This window comes from Nannospalax galili, unplaced genomic scaffold (genome assembly GCF_000622305.1).
Source record: "Nannospalax galili isolate Female #2095 unplaced genomic scaffold, S.galili_v1.0 scaffold113, whole genome shotgun sequence".
NCBI classification, from domain to species: Eukaryota; Metazoa; Chordata; class Mammalia; order Rodentia; family Spalacidae; genus Nannospalax; species Nannospalax galili.
In genome coordinates, this window is record NW_008335444.1 from 3,336,635 (window position 1) to 3,343,232 (window position 6,598).

Consider the following 6,598-nt stretch of genomic DNA (forward strand, 5'->3'; position numbering starts at 1 on the left):
TGAGTGCAATATTTTATAACTGTAATAATTCAACTGTAAACCTAAAAATGTATAGCCAATTTTGTAAGAGATGCAGCCTACCTCAGAAAATTGTTATTGACTATGTCAATGCTGATGTAATGAAATGCTTCTTCTAAGTATGTGGTTATTAAATAAATAATTAAAAATAAATAAATAAAATAAACCCCCAAACCAACCAAATAAACAAACAAAAGTAACAATTAAGACCAGGCCAGGCATGATAGTACCATTATTACCTGGAATTTGAGGAGCTGAGGCAGAAGGATCAAAAGTTTGGAGCCAGCCTGAACTACATATCAAAACCTTATCTATATAAATAAGTAAATAAATCAACAACAATAACAACAAACCACACACACACACCAGCAGAAAAGAAAATAAATAATTCCAACTTCTTCAAACACAAGCTATTAGACAAAGAGATGATGCCAAGGTTGAGGGGATTTTGTACCTGTGCCAAGAATTTTCCAAAAAGCCCAGGACTGAGATGTGACACAGCAGTGGAAAACTTAACTAACCTGTGTGATGTCATTGGTTCCATCCCCATTACTGAAGAAGAAAAAGCTCGATTCTCAGCACAAACCCAGGAGGTGGGATTTTACACACAGGCCAAAAATGAGAAACAGAAGGTCTAACTCATTCCACAAACTCATGAGGGTCCAGCATTCAAAACCAAAGGAGCCTGTCTCCAGAATCTTGACCTCTGCTTGTCCCCAGAGCCTTGTCCTTTGCCTGTCCCCAGAGCCTTGGCCTTTTCCTTTCTCAAAGCCCTTCCTGTGAACATCAAATCAGACTAAGTTCTCACTCATTAGAACAAGCTTCCTAACTCAGCTTGGGAGAGAGTGGGGAAAGGGCCAGAAATACAGCCGAACTTTCAATCCATACTTTCACCAAAAGAGTCTAAGAACACTGAAAATTGGTACTCTACCCACAAACTATTAAACCAATGTTCCATGAAGCCCTCAAAGTCTAACAAATTTCTAGAAACAAGACAGTTCAGGTTGAAGTCAGGATGTTCCTGCTTCTGGCAGAGGCAGGCCTGAGTACGGGAAGGAAGGCACTCGGGAGCTGCGCTGAATAAGACATAGTCATCAGAGACACTGCTGACACGAGGAAGTATGAGTGAATGTTCCAAACATGGGCAGACCTCTGGCCGGCTTCTCCCGACACTGAACTTTCTTTTCATAAACATGGGAGCCAGGCCTGTGGGTATAGGCCTGGAAGTTCATCTGCTCTGGAAGCTAAGGCAGAAGGATTACAAGTTCAAGGCCTACTTGGGATACTGAGTTCAAGGCCAGCCTGGGCAGCTCAGTGAGACCCTAGCTCAAAATAAAAAGTAAAAAGAGGGCTAGGGATATGGCTCAGTGGAGCACTTGCCTAGCTTGTGAGCCACACCACACACACACACACACACACACACACACACCCAGGGTTCTGTGGAAGGAATCTAGATCATGATGCCGTTAGCAGTGACCAGACCTGTGTGCCACACTGTGGGAATACACCATGAAGATGATGCAATGATCGGACTGCAGGTGGAAACCAACGAATGTCAACTCTCAACTGTTGGCATTATTTTTCCCCTCCAGGGTCCAAAGTCTACACAGAGGCTAAATGGCATTCAGAAGCTTTAAACTCAGTGAAATGAGACCAGCATATGATCAGCTCAGGTGTCTGTAACAGCTCCTCAGACACACATGTCAAAGCCAGAGTAAGCAGTAAGGCGAGCTGACAGGTCCTTCCCACTGGCATGTGGTAACCATACCAGCTTTAGAGCTGAGAGGAGCACAGGCTAGCAAAGAGAAAATAGAGTTCTAAAGAGGGAGGAGAACAAGAATTCACAGTGGATGATCTGCTCCTTAAAGAACTCTCAATCACCCTCAGAAAAAAAGATTAGAACACAAAACCACACAGCAAAAGTAAATGGAGTGGGGATCAGTAGCAAAGCGCTTGCCTAGTATGCATGAGGCCCTGGGTTCATCTCAGAAAGGAAACTGATTCTGCCTAGGGAGCAGAGCAAGATCTCACAGAAGAGAGGCATCTGACCTGGGCCTTATGGGATGACCAGAACCCGAAACTTCCTAAGAGCCTGCGTTTACTGGAGCTACTAGGTGGTGAGTACTATCCCGCAGCTCCATGTGCGGATTTACACCGTCTTCGCAGCGTTGTGTGCTTTCTGCCCAGGTCCGGGTCACAGCAACATTAGGCAGATGCGAACAGAGAAGGGCTACGAAGCTCGGAGGTTGATTAATCTGCTCGAAGTCACAGAGCTAAGTACAACAGAAACTGAAACTGGGTCTTCTTCACCATAAAAATTCCAGATTCTGCCTATTTCCCTGTGTTCAGCAGTACTTGCATTTTATAAGGAGTAAAAGAGAGGTCTCAGAGAAGATGGATGGCTTTAGCCTGAGCCGCACTAGGGTGCCGAGACTTTCCTTGGAAACCACTAGGGGGCGGTAGGAGGGAACAGGAGCAGGGGGCCTGTGTAGGCTGGAGGAGGAGGAGGAGGGTCCAGGGAATCCAGAAAGAGCCTGAAGCCCGACTTAGGGAGGGGAAATGCCAGGCTCAGAAGTGTGACCTTTGACTAAGAGGTTTTCTTTTGTGGGTTGTTTTATCTTCAATTAAAGTAAAATGCACATAAACTAATTGCTGAAAGTGAGTAATTCCATGGCATTTAGTATATTCACAACATCATGCAGCCACCACCTCTCTCTAGTTCCAAAACATTTTCACCATCCCAAAAGAAAACCCATACTCATTAAGCAGTCCCTCCATTCTCATTAAGCAGTCCCTCCATTCCCTCCGTGTTGCTGGTAACCACCAATCTGCAGTCTATGTGATTTGGATGTTTCATTGCAGAATTCCACACAGTCTGACTGTGCTGGTGAGTTTCTGTCAACTTGGCACAAAGTAGAGTCACCTGGGAGGAGGGACCCTCAACTGAAGAATTTTCTCCATGGCACTGGCCTGTAGGCATACTGGTTTGTAGGGCATTGCCTTGATTGATAACTAATGTAGCCTCCTCAGCCCACTGTGGGCCCAAGCTGTGTAAGAAGAAAGGAAGCTGAACAAGCCAGAGGGAGCAGGCCAGTAGCAGTGTCCTTCCATGGCCTCTGCTTCACCTGCGTTGAGCTCCTGCCCTGGCTTCTCCCAACAATGGATGGTAACCTGGAAGCTAAAATACCCCCCCCCCAAGTTGTTTTTGGTCATTGTTTTATGACAACAGAAAGCCAACCAGAACAGTTATACAGTTACTGAGTAACTAAGAACTACTAAATGTTTTCTCTATGAATTTAGTTTCACAATCCTTTATTATTTTTATTTATTTGTTTATTTTTGGTCTCTCTTTTTGAGACAGGGTCTCCCTGTAGCCCCAGCTGGCCTGGAATTTGCTATGTAGACCAGGCTAGCCTCAATCTCACAGAGATCCTCCTGCCTTAGCTTCCCGAGTGCTAGGATTAAAGGCACGTGCCACCACACCCCGCCTATATCATATATATTTAAACATACCAATTCAAATGTGATAAAGGACACTAAAACATACTTCAGCAAGAGAAAAGCAAAGTCAATACACCCCAAGTTTAATCCCTAAACAAATAAATCCATCAGATTCAGTCATTCAAATAGACTCCATTAAACAATTCAGCACTGTGGACAACAGAAGAAAGACTAGGAAGCAGTCATTGTCCTTGCCAAGGTTTTAAAAAGGAAGCAGGGCCCAGTGGTTCACACTTATAATTCCAGCACCAGGCAGGTAGAGGCAGGAGGGTTGCTGAAAGTTTGAGGCCTGCCTGATTTACCTAACAAGTTCCGGGTCTACCAGAGCTACATACCAAGGCCCTGTCTCACACACACACACACACACACACACACACACACACAGAAAAACAAAACAACATAAAAGGAGGCAGGCAACTATAAGATCATAACCATACAGCACACACCATACAAATAAAGCAAAGCAGTGGGTGCAAAGGGGAAGCTGGTGAGGTGAACTCATGGGGGTTGAGAAAAGGAAGCAAGTCTGGATGGGCAGAGAGTAGGCACAGGTTTCACTGTTTGGACATAAAGCAACATTCTAAAGAACTTCAAGTTATACATTTTGTGGAACTCTGCCATAAGCCTGCGAAGGAGTGACAGGGAAAATTAGGGTGATAAACTGAGTCTGTGGAAAAAGGAACTGAAATGCCGCTTGGTATTTGAGTTTAATTATGACACGAAGCACATACGTTAAACCTTGCTGCTTGCTGTAAAGCAACTTTATTTACCACTGGGATTTTGAGCACTGAGCAGAGGTTTTGGAGATTTCTAAATTATCACTACCTGTTTAGAAAGCATTTTATTTTTTAAATTTATTAATATATTTTTTTATTTGTATGAGTGTTTTGCCTGCATGTATGTAAGTGTCATCTAATGCCTGTGGAGGTCAGAAGAGGGCGCCAGATCCCCTGGAACTGGAGTTAAGGATGATTGTTAGCCACTATGTGGGTACTGGGAACCAAACCTGGGTACTCTGCAAGAGCAGCTAGTGCTCTTAACCACTCAGCATTTTAATCAGAGGCTTTCGCATCCTCGTTTCTTAACTTCTACCATAGCAGCTATCAAATATTCCTCACGGTGTGTGTGACAGGAAAAAAGTGAAAAACTTCCACACCTACCCTTGTTCAGTCCTGCCCAATTAACTCTCACTGTGGACAGTGACACTAAAGTATGAAGAAGTTCACCTTAAAGTCACTGTGCGTAAGGTAGTTGGGCAGAGAGAACCAGGCTGAAATACAGCTAATTTTCTGTATGCTCTGTGTGAGCTCTTGGGAGCTGGATCAATCCAAAGCAATCATGTTCCTCATCAGCACAAAGTCCAGAGTCGAATATGCCTGGGCCTGGGCAGCTACATACCCAGAAACGGTGGTGCATTTTTCTCTATCACTCAAAGTTTCTGTGTTTGGAAGAGAGGCCCAGCGTAGACCTCTCCAGCCCTACTTGCATATGTTTACACATACCCATCTCTGTACTAGCAAAGGCCTTACTCATCCACTGAAGATGCTCAGCTATTATGTTCTGATTGATAGGACCAGAGGCTAGGCCACTATTAATGACAGAATCATTCTGATGACAGGTAGCAAGCTCCCAAAAGAAATAGAAGGGAACCCCTGGTATCTGGCTTCATTCACCCAGTGACCATTTTCTCCTTCCCAGTATTCCACACCAGGCCATAAATTGCACACTGAAAACAGCAACACCTTTTATATACTTTTAAATAATTTATTCATTATTGGACTGGAGAGATGGCTCAGTGGTTAAGAGCACTGGCTGCTCTTGCAGAGAACCCAGGTTCAGTTCCCAGCACCTATATGGCAGCTATAACTATCCATAACTCCAGCTCCAGGGGATCTGACACCCTCTTCTGCCCTCCAAAGGCATTGCAAGCATGTGATACACTTACATACATGCAGACAAAACACTGATACACATAAAATAAAAATAAATAAAAATAATTTATTCATTATTATAAAATGCTTTTAGTTCTTTTATTCTTTAGGCAACAATAAAACTGAATCGCCAACAACAACATAAGCATTTTTAAGAAACGGGCAAGATAAAAACTCAGTATTAAAGTACTTGTTCATTTTTAATGAGCCAATAAAGATGCAAGATATTTATTATGATTAATGTTCACAATCAGAGAGCTTGCTAATGCACCATAGGCCACTGGCTCTCCTGCTTCTAGATTCTACAGGCAAATGGAAGAGCCTAAATCACTGGAGGACTCGCTCCCTTGGCATTCTGCTGTCGCAGCCCATGAGCACTGCCTGTGCAATACCATTCTATTTCAAGGTGAGGGGGAAATTGTTAAGTCAGGGCTACAGCTCAGTGGCAGAACACTAGCCTAGCACCGGATGTGGTGTGGAGTCCTCTCCTATGCATCTAGGAACTGACCTGCCTTTATTCTGTTTCACAAGGTCAACATTATTGTCAAATAAAACAACTCCTTCCATTCTAAATAAATTAATCTTGCTTTTTGCCCTTAATCACATGGTCCAGTGTGGCTTATAGACAGGATTTAACAAAGACAGGATTTGTTAAATTACTATCCATCACTGTGGGCAAAAAAAAGCCCTATCAGAAGGGGGTACCCTGAGCCTTTACCACCATCAGGAGCTCAAGCAGTGTTACCCTTTGGAGACTTTTGGTCTCTCTATAGGCCCCAGAGAGCTTCTACCATAGACCTGGATCAGCTAAGTCACCACATACAGCATCTTCAGCCTGTGCTATAACCCTGGTTATCTCAATGGATCATTTCCTCCAAGGTCAGCCCCTCCTCTTTAGCAGGACAAGGAAGGAAAGCACACCAAACACCACCAAAACTCCAATGCTAGGAGTAAGAGATCAGTAAAAGAATTCTCTAGTGAGCTGCCAAATATAGAGATCACAAGTCATAAGACTCCTCTCTTGCAGATGCCCATAAGAATCAGTTTACCCCTCTGCCCAACCTGTTAAAAGCTAATTCCATAGCATGAGAAACACAAGAGCTGTATGCATTTATATATGTTTGCATATATATTTATATATATATATA